Source organism: Dasypus novemcinctus, chromosome 18 (genome assembly GCF_030445035.2).
Source record: "Dasypus novemcinctus isolate mDasNov1 chromosome 18, mDasNov1.1.hap2, whole genome shotgun sequence".
Taxonomy (NCBI): domain Eukaryota; kingdom Metazoa; phylum Chordata; class Mammalia; order Cingulata; family Dasypodidae; genus Dasypus; species Dasypus novemcinctus.
Window position 1 is genome coordinate 9,017,609 of NC_080690.1, and position 17,625 is coordinate 9,035,233.

The window sequence follows — 17,625 nt, forward strand, 5'->3', positions numbered from 1 at the left end:
TCAATTGAAGCAACCTTGGCCTACTTATAGGCCAAGTCATAGCATCATTCATCCATCCATTCATTCATTTGTTCTCTCCTTATTTGACACATAATGATTGTGCAGTTACTACATGCCAGGCATTGAGCCTGGCGTTGGATATTATGGAGAAATGGAATTTACAATATAGTGGTCGATAGAAAAAATTAAACAGGTGATTCCACTGCAACATGATAAAGGATATACTATAGGAAGACTAGGAGGATCAACCCAGGTACTTTTATTACAGGATCAAGGACACTGGGATGTTTACTCCAGGACAATTACATCTGAGCTGAGAACTGAAGATTGAGAAAGCTGAAGAAGCAGTTTTTGCAAGCTTCTAGAGGTGAGAGAGAAGTGCAAGGAGGCTGAGAACAGAAAGTGGGTACCAGTATCTGAGAGGGTAAGGTGATGAGTCAGGTTCTTGAGGAAGGAGGTTGATGGGGGGACAGGGGTCATATCATAAAAGGCTTTGTAAGCCCCAGTGATGGGTGTGGACTTTATCCCAAGTCAGTAGGGAAGAGGAGAGTGATATGACCAGACTTGCATTTTGGAAAGATCACTGTGGACATTCTACTCATGGCGGGTGACTGATTCTATGGGATCTGGATGCATTTGTAAACCAGGTGAGTGCTCCTGTGCCATAACTCTTTCCCAGAAACAACCTTGACCCAACTGCACCCTTTAATTTGTTTTTTTTTCCTTCTAAGAATGGCCTTTGTACTCCATTGACTCCAAATCTGCAAAGAATGGAATGAGGTTGCAATAAGCACTCATCTAAAGAGGTTCACAGCCAAGAGCCAAAGGTATAGCAGCAGTGTTAACACCACTGGCCTCTTGGAATTAGCCATGGCAAAATAGTTTAAATGCCTGCAGTTTGCCAAGTCCTACTGCTTTACTGAAAGAACAAGTTTAAAAGCCTGGACTGTAGATTGTAACCTTTCTGACAACCTAGAGTCACATTGGAGAGACTACTAGGCATAAGTCTTATGCTCTGGGTTGTTGAAGTCCAGGTCTGTCACTTAATAGCTTAGCCAATGTAAAGCATTTGGTGGTTCCATTTTTTTCCATCTGTAAAATTAGCCTGAATCCTATTAAGATGTTGTGGGGGTTAGATGACATATGCATGGCACATTCCAGATATTTATTGAATGACTGGAAATGAGTTAGTAGAGAAACCCCTGACCCTCTAGGCTTCAGTCCCCAGTTCTTTAAAATGAGGGGTTTGGATTAGATGCTCTTACCTTCTCTTTAGTTCTAATAATCTATGATTCCCTGATGCTTGATTTTTTTTGGGTGTGTGTGTGCTGACTAGTGGCAGGAGTGTGCTAAATACAGGAGACTTGGGGTTGTTTACTTATGACGTCAAGGGACAAGTTAAGGGATTTCTGATTAAAAAAAAAAAAAAAGCACTAGCAACTACTGTGGTTCCTTTAAAAGTACTCTTCTCCCCAAAGCCAGGTGATCAGAAGAACGTTTATTTGCTGCTGTCGCTGGCTTTACTTGACTTCCTTCATGAAGACTTGGTCTCAGAGGATGCAACTGACAGCAAATTTCCTGTAAGACCACTTTGCTGTGTAAAAAATTGCTTTATTCTTTTATGTTATTTCATGAAGGACTATTGATGTGCTGTTCATGCTAGAAACTCTGTGTTTCTTCCTGAAGGCTAGAAGGAGACAATTCTGGGCATCGGAAATCTGATATCGACTCATGGAATAAGTGTTTTTGCTGGCATTTGAAAGGTGATTTGATTTAGAGTTTAAGCACCCCTGGGAATTTGCCTCACTGCAAAGCACTTTTGATGTATATATACCCCATGCTTGCCAGTTACGCTGTTTCATATGCCTTCTCTTTTATTAGGTACGTATTGGTGTTACTCAGTATTTAATGCCTTAGCCGATCTCCTTTACTATGGTGATACAGCTAGAAATAACCACATGTGGAATGGTTCCAAAAATGGGAATGCACAGTTTTGGGGAATAGATGTCCTGTCTCTTTAGAAATGAGTAAAATCTGCCCCAAGCACAGTTTAAATATCCCTTGGCCATACTGAATTATTATCTCCTATACAGCAGTAGCCTGGGGCCTGATGTTTTCTGTCTTTCCATATTTTTTCTCTTGTGCTTCACAGAAGGCCACTGTAATGCTGATGACAGGATCATCTGGAGGCCTACTCTGGAACATAGTCCTTGACCCTGGAAACAAAGCTATACCCACTACACAGGATGGCACAGAATAGTTGGAGAGTAAAACCACAGCTTCATGATGTGGACCATTGACTATGGGGTGCAGTGATGCTCAGAGATGAACTTACCAGGTGCAATGGATGTGTCATGATGATGGGAGAGAGTGTTGCTGTGGGGGGAGTGGGGGGCGGGGGCGGTGGGGTTGAATGGGACCTCATATATTTTTTTTAATGTAATTTAAAAAATAAATAAATAAATAATTTAATTAAAAAAAAAAAAAAAACACCACAGCTTCAACTTCCCTTTGCCTGGGAGTCTGAGATAACCCCTCTGTAGTTTGCTTCCCCAATAGGTAGTCCCATGGCATGCACCTTATTGTAATCACTCTTTTGATGTCCATCTCTTAGCTTGGACATTACACTCCTAGGGATAGGAGGCCTACTTGCTTGTTCAGCTCTACTGTACATAGCAGGCACATGAAATAGTTGTCCGATAAAAGCTATTTATCAGGATGCGGATGTGGCTCAACTGATAGAGCATCTGCCTACCATATAGGAGGTCCAGAGTTTGAACCCAGGGCCTCCTGGCCCATATGGTGAGCTGGCTCACATGCAGTGCTGCTGTGAGTAAGGAGTGCCATGCCATGCAGGGGTGCCCCCCACATAGGGATATTCCACGAGCAAGGAGTGTGCCCCACAAGGAGAGCCGCCCCATATGAAGAAAGTGCAACCTGCCCAGGAGTGGCACCACATACATGGAGAGTTGATGCAGCAAGATGATGCAATAAAAAGAGACACAGATTCCTGGTGACAAGAATGCAAGTGGACACAGAAGAACACACAGTGAATGGACACAGAGAGCAGACAATGGGGGGGGGGGGGTGGGAAAGGGGAAGGGGAGAGAAATGAATGAAAATAAATCTTTTAAAAAAAGCTATTTACCTATTAGTTATAGAATTTTTTTCCATTTAAAACATTTTCACTAAAATTATTTTTTATGGTATTCCATATTTGACCATACCAAGCTTTTTTGTTTCTATTTTTATTAATTGTAGTAATAGATGCATAACATAAAATTTGCTATTTTAACTATTTTAAAGTATACCATTTACTGATATTTATATAAACATAAAGTTTTGCTATTATCACCTCCATCCATTATCAAAACCTTTTCATCACCCCAAACAGAAACTCTGTAGTCAATAAGCAATATGTCCCCATTTCTTCCCCCTGGTCCTTGGTAACCTCTAATCTGCTTTCTGTTCTATGAGTTTGCTTATTCTAGACATTTAATATAAGTGGAATCATACAGTCTTTTATCTTATGTGTCTGGCTTATTTAACTTAGCATAATATTTTCAAGGTTCACCCGTGTTGTCACATCAGAACTTTATTTCTTTTTATGGCTGAATATTATTCCATTGTATTTATATACCTCATTTTGTTTAGCCATTAGTTAAGTATTTTAATTGTCTATTTCCAGAAAGTGAGTAGAGAATGGTGAGCTGATGTGTAAACCAGGCAGAACCTATAATAAGGTGGAAGGGGGTGGTTTGACAGTGAATGGGGGTGATGGTGGTACAGGGATATGAGTGGGGTCAATGGAGCTGGAGTGTGAGGGTGAACAGGTGGAGGGGTGGGTTGGGCTATCCATGGAACTGGGGGGAGGACTGGAGGAAGGAATAGGTAAATTCCAGGGAGATGGAGGTTTGTGCTTGAAAATACAATTGTGGGAATGTTCTTTTGGAAAATATGATAGGGAGTGTCATTGTTGCAGGGTGTCAGTGGTGGGGGGATATGTGGGAAAGGGTACACCTAGGGCATGTTTCTGTGGAATATGAACGTGTTTATCTTGTCAAAGGGTGTTATCTCAGTGTGTAGAAACCCACACAATAAAGTGCTAAACTACCATCCTGGAGAGTCCTGCTATTTTCTCAAATAGAGGGGGAAGAATCTCTTGAGTATATAATGCCTATTAAAAGGAAACCAACCAATGTGTCAAACCCTCAATATTAATGCATGTAACTATGAACCTTATTCTTGTAAAATTGAAACTTAGCCTATTGCCTGAGAGTTACCTCCTGAAAACCTCCTTGTTACTCAAATGTGACCTTTTGATAAGCCAAACTCAGCAAATAAACACACTACCTTTTCCCTGGCATAGGACATGACTCTTAGGGATAAGCTTCCCTGGCACCAAGGGATTAATGCTAAGCACCAACCTGTGAGGCATTTGGAAAAAGACCTTGACCAAAAGGGGGAAACATCAAATACAAAAGAGTTTTTATGGCTAGGAGGTTTCAAAATGTATCAGGAGGTCATTCCAGAAGTTATACTTATGTATGTCTCAGGCAGATTTCACTAACTGCCACTGTGAACAAAGTTTCAAATAGGTGTGCTCTTTAGGGTTCTAGAGCCATCCAGACACTATTGGCAAGGCACACAACCTCTTGAAATCAGTACCCTTTGGTGGACCTTACCTTGGAATATTTGATAATCTGTTTCCCCGATGTAACAGAATTAGACTCATTTGTAATCTCCCTACACATGATTCTTCTATACCTTTTATTTGAACCTATAATTAGCACTATAGCCATTAAATATGTGTCTCAGAGACTTAAATCTTCTGTCTGTTCATGTGCCACTTGAGCCTTGAATATCAGAAGAGTTGCAGCCAACATCTACTCTCCAGTTCATCAGACTCAGCCAGGACAACTAACAAAAGGATGATGATGGGCAAACCCCATCTCAAAAAACAGAGTATCTACAACTGCAAGCAAAATAGTTCCTTCCATCTGCTCCATGAGATCTGAGGCAGAGTAGATATCACTATCCCCAAATCCTTGAGGTTGAGGAATGGACAAACATAAGGGGGAATGCAACCATGGACCAAAGTATACTGTTGTTATTCCTGTAGTAATGGAAGAACTTGTAACATTGATATAAAGATAATGGTTACCAGAGGTTTTGAGGGGAGGCAAAGGGAAAAATAGGTTCAACATATGGCATTGCTAGGGTATTGGAATTAAGTGTAAACCACAGTGTAATCTATAGATCTTGGTTAGTAGCAATGCTACAATATTCATCAATTGTAAGAAATGTACCACAAAATTGTAAAATGTTATTAATTGGGGGGGGGGAGGGAGAAAGGGTAGGGTATATGTGAATCTCTTATATTTTCAATGTAACTTTTCTGTAATCTAAACCCTCTTTAAAAATAATATTGATTGTATTTAAAAAAGACCCACCCAGATTCAATTTTCCACATCTAAATAGGATCTTTGAAGATTTTATTCACAAATGAGTCTACCTGTTGACTTAACATATTCAAATATACTGTTTACAAATATGTTTATATCACAGCATTGCAGATTAAGATCAAGAACATGTCCTTTGTTAGGTTACATAATTCAATCTACCACATACATCACAGGATCAAGTTTTGAAGAGGCATAATGGGATAACACATATGATGATTTAGATAATTATGCTAGAAAAAAAAATACTGCATCTAGCCATGTTGAATTGGCCAGGGATCATCATAGTACCAGAGAAATAGAGCCAATAGGTTGCATGCATGTGCATGTGTATAAAGTGATTTATATGAAGATTTTGACTCACACAATTGTGGAGAGCAGTAGACTGAAATATGTAGGACAGTTAAAAATAATTGTCTATCTCCCTCACTAGAATGAAATCTTAGTGAAACAGAGTTTATTTTTTAAAATACTGTACTAGATAGAAGATTGCTTGTTGTGTAGTCAGTGTTCAGGAATTGTTTAGCAAGTGAGTGAATGAATGAACGAATGAATACACATATACCAGAACAGCCAATTTTATTTTATTTTATTTTAAAAATTTTTCATTGTTTATTTATTTTTTAATGTTACATTAAAAAAAATGAGGTTCCCATATACTCCCCCATCCACCTCACCCCACTCCTCCCATAACAACAACCTACGCCATCATCACTGGACATTCATTGCACTTGGTGACTACATCTCTGAGCCCTGCTGCACCACATGGTCAGTGGTCCACATTATAGTTTACACTCTCTCCCAGTCCACCCAGTGGGCCATGGGAGGACATACAATGTCCAGTCACTGTCCCTGCAGTACAACCCAGGACAACTCCAAGTCCTGAAAATACCCCCACATCACATCTCTTTTTCCCACTCCCCACCCTCAGCAGCTACCATGGCCACTTTCTCCATCTCAATGCTACATTTACTTCCATTACTAATCACATTAGTTCCAGAATAGAGTATCAGTAAGTCCACTCTAATCCATACTTTATTTCTCCATTCTGTGGACCCTGGGATGGTTATGTCCGCTCTACCTCTGTGTCGAGAGGGTGCTTAGATTCCACTTGGATGATGGATGCAATTCTGTTTGCAGTTAGTAACAGCCAATTTTAAAATGAAGAAGGTAATTAGACTAGTTACTTAATACCTTTGTAATAAAATTCTAGTATCCAGCATGCAAATAGATAGTGCTAAATATGTTTGTTCATATTAGCTCATCCCACTTCTTCATTCTGAATGATCAATGTACTCTGTATGTAAGAGTATATTTTAAGAATTCTGGCACTAAAATTACTCCCATCTATACCTGAAACTGCTTTATTGAATTATAATCAGCATATGATAAACAGTACATATTTGTACAATTTGGTAAATTTTCATATATTCACACACCCATGAAGGCACCAGAGTGAAGATAATGAATTACCTTAAAGATTTTCCTATGTTCCTTTGCAGGCACTCATCTACTTTCTGCCACTATACATTGGTTTGCATTTCCTAAAATTTTATATAAATGCAATTGAGCAGTATGTACTCATTTTTGTTTGGCTTTTTTCACTCACCATAATTACTCTGAGAGTAATCAATGTTGTAGTGTGTAGCTGTAGGTCATTCTTTTCTTTCTCTTTTCTGCTGGGAAATATCCCATTATATAAGCATTCTTCTGTTTGTTTAACCATTTACCTGTCAAGGAACATTGGGTTGTTTCCAGTTTTTGGTTGTTACAAACAAAGCTGATGTGAACATTCATTTAGAAGGCTTTGAATGGATATATATTTTCATTTCTTTGGGTAATGAAAATACCCAAAAGAAAAAAGCTAGGAATAGAATGGCTGGATCACCTGGTAGGTACATGTATAACTTTTTTTTAAAAAACTGCCACACTGTTTTCCAAAGTAGTTGAACCATTTTATATTCCCATCTGTGATCAGTGAGAGTTGCAGTTCTCTTGTTCTTCTTTTTCAAGATTGTTTTGACTATTCAGGGTCCCTTGCAGTTCCACTGAAAATTGAGGATTGAATTTTTTCTTTTCTGCAAAAGAGGCTTCTGACATTTTAACAGGTATTGCATTGAATTTGTATATTATGTTGGGTAATAATGGCATATCAGTAATATTAACTCTTTTAATCCATGAGCATGAGCTGTCTATATTTTTTCTGTTTTTTAAAAATTTATTGAAATATATCACTCATACATAAACAAGTGTATAGTAATAGTTGTGAACTTATGAAACAAATATACATGACATTATACAGGGATCTCATACCTCACATTACCATCAACATTTTGCATCCTCAAAATACTACTACTAACCAAAGTATCTTATATTTGGTGTATTTTCCCCCAACCCACGCTATTATTATTATTATTATATTTATTTTTATATCATTTATATGTGAACATACACAAAAACAGTAAGTGTATAGTAAAAGTTGTGAACTTACAAAGCAAACATGCATAACATTATACAGGGGTCCCATACATCAACCCACCACCAACATCTTGCGTTGTTGTGATTTGTTAAAAATTATGAAAGAATATCTTTAAAATCTTACTATTAACTATAGTCCATATCTTACTCTTGGTATATTTTCCCCCAAACCCACCCTATTATTATTATTTATAAAATATATTTTTATTACGAAAGTTGTAGACTTACGAAACAATCATGCACATTTGCAGAATTCCCGTACAACTGCCCTCTATCAACATACCACACTGCAGTTGAACATTTTGTTAGATTATGAATTATTACCATCAGACTATTACCCCTAACCATGGTCTATAGAGTACAGCTGGCACACTTTTTCCATACTCCCCCATTATCAACACCGTACATCTTTAGCATAGATGCAGGAATATTACTGCATTGCTGCTAACCACAGTCCATAGGTCCCTCCAGTTGTAGTTTTCCCATTGTTCTTAACATTCCCACCAACCTGCAATAGGGATATTCATCAGCTCTAGCTCACAAAGGACCCTCTTGCATCTGTACCATCAAGCAAAATTCTCATCCAGCTCTGGGTTTACTGCGTTATTCAGTCCCTAGATTATTCTCTAGCTCTCTTTTAATTGACGTTTACCTCCTTAGACTGCCTTTTCCAACCACATTCCCATTTATAAACCAGTTGTTATAATATATTACCATCAACTCTATACATTTCCATATGTTTAGAGTAAAGTTAATTAAAATTTCTACATACATTAAGCATCAGTAGTCCATCTCAGTCCTCCTCTTATCTCCTTTAAGAATCCACAACCTACCACCAGGTCTTGAAGATGTTTTCCAACATTTTCTTCTAGAAGCTTTATGGTTCTTGCTTTTATATTTAGTTTTTTAAATCCATTTTGAGTTAAATTTTTTAAAGGTATGAGATAAGGGTCCTCTTTCTTTCTTTTGGCTATGTGTATCCAATTCTCCCAGCACCATTTGTTGAAGGACTGTTCTGCCTGAGTTGGGTGAGTTTATCAAAAATCACTTGATCATAGATGTGAGGGTCTATTTCTGCAACATCAGTTTGGTTCCATTGATCTATCTATGTATCTGTCTTTATGCCAGTTCCATGCTGTTTTTACCACTGTAGCGAGATAATAGATTTAGTCTGGAAGTGAGAGTACTTCAACTTTGCTTTTCCTTTGTAAGATGTTTCTGGCTATTTGGGGCCCCTTACCCTTCCAAATAAATTTAGTAATTGTGTTTTCCATTTGTTTTAAAAATGCTGGTGGAATTTTTATTGGAATTGCATTGAATCTGTTTGGGTATATCAATTTGGGTAGAATTGACATCTTAATGATATTAGTCTTCCAATCTGTGAGCATGGAATACTCCTCCAATTATTTAGGTCTTTTTAATTTCTTTTAACAGTGGAATGTAGTTTTCTGAATACAAGTGCTTTACATTATTGGTTAAGTTTATTCCTAAATAATTGATTCTTTTAGTTGCTATTGTTAATGGATTTTTTCCCTGACTTCCTCCTCAGATTGCACATTACTAATGTCTTTTTAGGTTTATTTCATATGACATAAGTATAGCTACTCCAGAATATCTTTTTCCAGTCTTTCACTTTCAATCTATTGGCATTCTTGGGTCTAGGGCAAGTCTCTTGCAGACAGCATATAAATGGCTTATATTTTCTTATCTATTCTGCCAGTTTGTTTCTTTTGATTAGGGAGCTTAATCCATTAACAATCAATGTTATTACTGTAAAAGCAGTTCTTATTTCACCCATTTTGACCTTTGAGTTTTATCTGTCATTTTTTATTTGAGACTTTTAGTTACTTTTCGATAAAATCTTCATTTCTAGACTCTCTTCCAAGCCTCTCTCTCCTGTCTTTTCTTCTCAGTCTGTAGCACACCCTGTAGTATTTCCTGCAAATCCAGTCCTTAGTTACAAACTCTCTCAGTTTCTGTTTATCTGTGAATATTCTTAACTCACCCTCATTTCTGAAAGACAATCTTGCCAGATACAAGATTCTTGGCTGGAAGTTTTTCTTTTGCACTATCTTAAATATATCATAACATTGTCTTCTTGCCACCATGATTTCTAATGAGAAATTGGCACTTAATCTTATTGGATATCCTTTATTTGTTATGCATAGCTTTTCTTTTGCTGCTCTCAGAATTCTCTCTTTGTCTTTGGCATTTGAAATTCTGATTAGTAAGTACCTTGGAATTGGTCCATTCAGATTTATTTGAATGGGAGTACATTGTGCTTCTTGGATATAGATATCTTTGTCTTTCAATAGGGTTGGGAAATTTTCTGCCATTATTTCTTCAAGTATTCTTTCTGCCCCATTTCCCTTCACTTTTTCTTCTGAGACACCCATGGCATGTATGTTTTCGTGTCTTTTGCTATTGTTTATTTCTGAGACCTTGTTCATTTTTTTCCATTCTTTTCCTCATCTGTTATTTTGTGTGTTTGTTTTTGGAGGCCATGTCTTCAAGCTCACCAGTCCTTCCTTCTGCTTCTACAAATCTGCTGTAATATCACTCCATGTATTCTTAATTTCATTTATTATGCTTTTCATTCCTATAAAATCTGCCAGTTTTCTATATATGCTTTCAAGTTCTTCTTTGTGCTCACCCAGTGTCTTCTTAATATCCTTAATCTCCTTAGCTATCTCATTGAATTTATAAAGGAGAGTTGTTTGAATATCTATGTTTAGTTGTTTCAACTCCTTTATGTTATCTGGAGGATTGCCTTATTCCTTTAACTGGGCCATATATCTTCCTGTTTCTTGGTATGGATTGTAATTTTTTGTTGGTATCTTGGCATCTGGCTTACTAGATGTATTTATTCTGGGTGCAGTTTCTCTCTTTAGTTTAGGGCTTTCTCCCTTGCTAGTTGTGTAATAGTAGGAGCCAAGGATGTAGTTGGTACTGTAAGCTGTGGGGCTGAAGCTGCCTGCATTGCCATATGGACCTATGAAGCTTCTCTCACCTTTCTTCTTTGCCAGGGCTAGAGACAGAGTCACAGCACATCCAAGTTGTGCAGGCCTATACTGTCGTTGCCCAGAGAGACTGATGAAGCTTCATGTTCCTTCCTCCCCTGCCTGGGATGGGGATGGAGCTAGAGGTGTGGGCAACAATCTGTTCTTTGCAGATCCAAAATGACCACAGTTGCCTGGTAGACTTCCGACTTTTCAGTCTGTACCATCTGAATGTACCTGTACTTACCTGGAGAGGCTGCCAGAGGTAGAGCTGAAGCTAGGCTAGGGCTGCAGGAAGATCTGGGTAGAAAGAAGCTGGTCCCTACCATCACTGTGATTTCAATCAGCCTGGCTTCCCCTCATGCCAGGGGTGGAGTCAAAATGGTGGCTACTGTCCTCTTTCTGACTTGGACAGGTTCAAACTTTAGCTGTTCTTAGGGTTATACTTTAGTCAACTGAATTTACTAATTGGTAGCTGAAGTTGGTGGCCAAACATCTTTTCCTCCCCTATTTTTAGGAAATGGAGCTCCCAACTCCAGCCACAGAATACCTCTGAGGGGGCTTGTACCACCAGTGTAGGATGAGTTCTGGCCTCCATGATGTAGCCTGTATTTTCCAGGAGAGGTTGGTGCAGGTCCCCCACTTCTTCTTTGCTGGAGGTGGGTCCAGGACTTAGTCTAGAGCTTCAATCTGATCAGGATGGAAAGAAGCTGGTCCCTACCAGCACTATGATTTTCAGTCTGCCCTGCTTCCCCTCATGCCAGGGGAAGAGTTAAAATGGCTGCTACCCACCTCTTTCTGACAAGGACAGGTTCAAACTTTAGCTGTTCTTAGGATTATACTTTAGCCAGCTGACTTTACTAATCAGTAGCTGAAGTTGGTGCCCAACTGTCTCTTTCTTCCCACTTTTGGGAAGTGGAGCTTCCAATTCCAACTACTGAATAGCTCCCAACGTGGCTTGCACCACCAGTGGAGGATGGTTTCTTACCCCCACAGTGCAGAGTGCTCTCCTTACAAATCTTTTCTGCAGATGGGCAATCTTTTCCTTCCATACTTTCAATGATGTTGCAAGATGCTCTTCTGATCTCCTAGAGCCCCCAAACAGGTTCTTTAGATAGCTCTGGGTGGTTACTAAATGCCCTGAAGCATGAGGTGGCTCTAGGAGGTCCTTACTCTGCCAGCATCTTTCTGGTTGTCTATATTTATTAATGAATTTGAACTTAACAATTTGTGCTTTTCTTGTTATATCTGAGAAATCTTTGCCAACTTAATGTCAAAATGTTTTTTGCTGTGCCTTTTTCCTAGCAATTTTATAATTTTACACTTTATATTTAGCTCTGTGATACATTTTGAGTTAATATTTGGTTATTGCTCATGGTATGGGTCAATTTTTTTATGTTTGGTTATGAATACCCAGTTGTTTTCCCCACTACCTGCTTTTGCACCTTACTGAAAATCCATTGTCCATATCTTGATTACTGGAGCTTTATGATAAGTCTTGTAATCTGGGTTTGTTAGACCTTAATTATTATTATTCTTTTTAAAAGTTGTTTTGGCTATTTCAGATCCTTTGTGTTTCCATCTGAATTTTGGAATCAGATTATTAATTTCTACCAAAAGATAGCCTGCTGGGCTTTTGATTACAGAAAATTGACATCTTCATCTTATTAAGGCTTCTGATCCATTAACATGGTATATCTTTCTAATTATTTAGGTCTTTAATTTCTCCAGGATATTTATAGTTTTAATCATAGAGATCTTTCACATCTTTTGTTAGATTTATCACTGTGTAGTTCATATTTTGTTTGATGATATAACAAATGTTATTTAGGTTTTCCTCATCTCCAATTGTTTGTTGGCAATATGTAGAAATGCAATTGATTTTTTAATACTGATTTTGGATTCTGCAATCTGCTCAAATCATTTATTATTTCTGGTAATTTCTTTTGTAGATTCCACCAGATTTTCTACATAGATATTCATGTTTTCTGTGAGTAAGTGCAGTTTTACTTTGTTTTTCCAATCTGGATGACTTTTATTTCTTTTACTTGCTTATTGCCCTGGCTAGAACATCTAGTACAACACTGAATAGAAGTTATAAGAGCAGACATCCTTGTCTTGTCTTGATCAAAGGAAGAAAGCATTTAGTTTTCTACCATAAAGTGTGATGTTAACTGTAGATTATTTGTAGATGTCCTTTATCAGGTTGATGAACTTGGGGCTGTAGTAGGGCTCACCTCATGGATCACTGTTATGCATTGCCTAATATACAGTGTCTTTCATACTATTTTTTTCATATGTTTTGTCTGTTCTTTGGTTGTTTCATGAAGTAAAGTAAATCAGTTCTCTGTAACTGTATCTTAAGTGGAAATGGAAATATCTAGGTCTATTCCAAAAAGGTTCCTTATAAACTTAAAGGATTTAAACTCATAACATGTACATGATTGATTGCGTTATTACTTTATAAAGAAACATTTATCCATCATATAAAATAGGAGCATGAAAGCACAGAGGGTAGGGATCTAATTGATGTTATAATCTTGGATTGAATTATCGATTGAGTCATTCAGTAGCTATTTATTAAAAACATACTATATTAGGGTTCTGGATATTCTTCCAGGCCCTGGGGATTTGGCCTGAACAAAGCCAGCAACTTTCTGCTGGAAAGGAACTTGCATTTTGGTATAGGGGATATAGACATGATACAAGTAAATTAAGAGGTAAGGTAGGGAAGTGGATGTGGCTCAAGTAACTGAGCTTCCACCTACCACATGGGATGTCCTGGTTTTGGTTCCTGGAGCCTCCTGGAGAAGATAAGCAAGACAGTGGGCTGGCGCAATGGGCTGGCACAACAAGATGATGCAACAAGGAGACACAAAGAGAAAACACAATGAGAGACACAACAAAGCAGGAAGTGGAGGTGGCTTAAATGACTGAGCACCTTTCTCACACATGGGAAGTCCCAGGTTCAGTTCCCTGTACCTCCTAAATAGAAGATGAGCAGACACAGAGAGCACACAATGAATGGACACAGAGAACAGATGGCAAGCACAAACAACAGGGGGTGGGGGTGGGATGGGGTGGGGAGGATATAAATAGATAAAATAAATCTTTAAAAAAAGCGGTAAGATAATATTAAATAGCAAATTATCTTGAATCTTGATTCATGTGAAAGAGAATGACTGAGAAAAGGGATTCTTTGGAGGAGTAATCAAGGGAGTCCTCTATAAAGAGTTGACATTTGAGCTGAAACTTAAATGATGAGAAGGAACAAGTTGTACCAAGTTTTGGTAGAAGAACATGCCACCTATAAAGAAGAGCTTATGCAAAGGCCCTGAGGTGGGAAAGACATGTAAGTCTTAATATGACATGTAAGTTTTGCAATAAACAAATGTTGTGGAAGCTCCCTTTTGAAAGATCCCTGATTTTGTTTTGTTGTTGCAAAATATTGTTTGAACTATAGCAGCTTTATATAACCTCATTGCAAATTTCTAATTTTTATTGGAGTTTTTTTTTTTTTAAACAGGAATGAATGAAGGAGGCAAGGAATGGATTTTTTTTTCATCTTAGGAGGGTATGTTAGCTTGGACAGTTGGCCTGTGACCCAGACTTCAAGTCCCAGTATCCAATTTATGTCTAAATATTTACTCTAGCTTTTTTATTTTCATTTTACCTCTCCAATATTCAGCTGTTGCAAGCCAAGATGCTGGCTGATGTCTGACCCACAGTGGTCACTTTTAAAACCTCTGTCAATAGATTTCAATGGGTAATTCTACCCCACTTGTGAAAGGAACTAGACTTCAAACCTCTGTGCCCCCACTCCATTTGTCCCTTGAATGACATAGACACAAGATGATACCCTGCTACCCTTTTTTTTTTTTAAGGCACTGAGAAATAATGTTCAGAGTATGAAAATCTCTGGATTACAGAATGCTAAAGCTGGCAGTGATCTGGGCAGCTTTTGATCCAAAAGGAATTGCAATCCAATTCTCCCAATTATGCTACATAGCCTCTCTGAGGACCAGCAGACCACAGCATCACTCTGTAGCTCTGGGTGTGGGGCTGCAAATCTCTTTCCCAGTACACACAGGGCAGAGCCATTACACTAGCACTTGGCCTTCTGGGAAAGGATTCATTACTGCTTGTGGGATGGAGCAGGTATTTGCTAAAATTATTTTTTTAACTTGAATAGACTGTTCTTATTGAGTTTTTTTTTTTAAAGGTTTATTTTATTTATTTCTCTCCCCTTTCCCTGCCCCCCGTCCCCCCCACCTCCCACCCCAGTTGTCTGTGTCCATTTGCTGCATGTTCTTCTTTTTGTCCACTTCTGTTGTTGTAAGCAGCATGGGAATCTGTGTTTCTCTCTGTTGCATCATCTTGCTGTGTCAGCTCTCCGTGTGTGCGGTGCCATTCCTGGGCAGGCTGCACTTTCTTTCGCTCTGGGTGGCTCTCCATTGGGGCTCACTCCTTGTGTATGGGGCTCCCCTACGCAGGGGACACCCCTGCATGGCAGGGCACTCCTTACGCGCATCAGCACTGTGCATGGGCCAGCTCCACACAGGTAAAGGAGGCCCGGGGTTTGAACCACGGACCTCCCATGTGGTAGACGGATGCCCTATCCACTGGGCCAAGTCTGCTTCCCCTTATTGAGCTTTATAAAATTTTAATAATTCTAGTTTAACCACATTTGAATAGACTTGGAGTACTTTTAAAAAGTTATAGCACTGTCTGAAATTGAATTGGGTAAAAATAAGGATAGAACTTTTCTTTTTTTAAAATTAATTTAGTAGAAAAATAAAGATGGGAGGAAGAGGTCAAGCTATCCTGTCATCATGATTAAGCTGGAGTGTCATCAGCAGTGGTCTGTGTGTGTGCCTCTTGAAGTCTCCAGTACTTTTTTTCATTTGGAGAAAACAGACCATGTGAAATCCATATGTAATCTATACCTAACAGATGCTGTATTAGTCAGCCAAAAGGGTCCTGATGCAAAATACCAGAAATTAGTTGGTTTTTATAAAGGGTATTTGTTTGGGGTAGGAGCTTACAGACACCAGGCCATAAAGCATAAGTTACTTCCCTCACCAAAGTCTATTTTCATGTGTTGGAGCAAGATGGCTGCTGATGGCCGTGAGGATTCAGGCCTCTTCTCTTTCAGGGGCTGGCTTCTCTTTCCTCTGTGAGCTTACACCCCAGGGCTTCAGCTTAAGGCTTCAGCACCAAACTCCAACATCAAACTCCAAAATCAAAACTCAAACATCAAAACCCCTCAACACTGTCCTTTGCCATGCCTTTTATCTGTGAGTCCCCACCCCTTGCCCTAATGATGTGGCCCAATCAAAGCCCTAATCATAACTTATGCCGAGGCACAGACCAGATTACAAACATAATCCAATATCTATTTTTGGAATTCATAACCATATCAAACTGCTACAGATGCTTATGGAGTTACATAATAAAAAAAAAAATTATTGAGTTGCTCTGGCCAGGGAACATGTTTGATAGAACAGGAAGAAAAAAGAAAAAGAGGAAATCTTGAACTGAAGGACTGCTGAATGGTAGGGAAAAGTTTGAAGTCCTCATGCTACAAGTACTTTGGTGGTTTATTTTTTTCCATCAGAGAAACTAGGGTTGCTTATCAAACTCTTCCCTCTTGCAATGCTTTGGCACAAAGAAGGCATGGTACAAGAAAACAGGCCAGAGATAGTAGCAAGCTTTCGAGCTCTTGGTATTTGGTTAACAAAAATAATTACACTGAGCACTCTTGACCCATTCCTCAGAGCTGTGTAATTACAGGTTAGGAACAGTCTCCACTGGAGCTGTAGATTCAGTTGATAAAGACTTTGGGCTTCAAGTATGAACTCAGAACATTTGGAGACAGGGACAGACTGTGCTCTGCAATTTGTATAAAACCCTGAGTGTATACATTTGCCCCTTTCTGATGAAGATTGCTGTGGGATGTGGATATTATTATACAGAAATAAGAGTCAGCAGCTGACACAAAAGCAGCTGATGAAAAAAGGATTTGAGCTGGATAAGGACAAATACTTCCCTGACAAACACTAGCTAAGAGCCTATTGAGAAGGAACTGGAAATTAATATCACAACTTGGCCGTGTATTATTTGTAACTTGATATTAGGAAGATATTCGGTAAATACATTTTGGTAGGGCCTTGCAGGCTGTTACAGCTGACCTCCTGCTGCTGTCTGAGCCTTACTGGTTGGGTTTAAGAGGTGTTCAGGCACCTAGGAGCTGATTATGTGCTCCTCTTCCCAATTCGGCGATTAGAGATGGCACCTCAGTACCTCCAAATCCACCATGGTGGGAGAGTTCATACCACGAAAATTTGCCAAATGCTACAAATCCACGTTTTGTTCTTTTTCTTCTCAGAGAACTGGTTGTTAAACATCTTTCAGCATACCACTATATAATCAGAACTATGAAGGTAATTATTGTTAAATTAAGATGTGCTAATATATATTTGTCTTGATCATAGTTCACAGTATCTAAGATGCCATCAACTGTAAGGCAGCACGATTTATGTATATATAAGAATGAAAAAAAATGCTACCCATTATTCTTTTGAGAGACCATTGGTAGAAGACACATTCTACTTTCAGCTATGTTAAAATTTAAGAAAACATGAAATTTAGCATCGAAGAAATTCAGTATTACTTAAGTTTAGTGT

The 17,625-nt window shown here is 38.6% G+C and overlaps 1 long non-coding RNA gene across 4 annotated transcripts in view; it reads left to right on the forward strand.

The window, feature by feature from the left end:
- Positions 1–2,380, forward strand: part of LOC101440924 (uncharacterized) — a 51,893-nt gene extending 49,513 nt beyond the window's left edge. For 2 of the 4 annotated variants that reach the window (XR_011646447.1, XR_002794036.3), the window contains 6 exons: positions 269–367; positions 536–647; positions 732–827; positions 1,479–1,580; positions 1,687–1,763; positions 2,153–2,380. This is a non-coding gene — a long non-coding RNA (uncharacterized lncRNA). Of the gene's footprint in view, positions 1–268; positions 368–531; positions 648–731; positions 828–1,478; positions 1,581–1,663; positions 1,764–2,152 lie in introns of all 4 variants that reach the window. The other 2 variants (XR_011646448.1, XR_001117620.3) reach the window with 2 other exon arrangements.
- Positions 2,381–17,625: the final 15,245 nt, after the last annotated feature.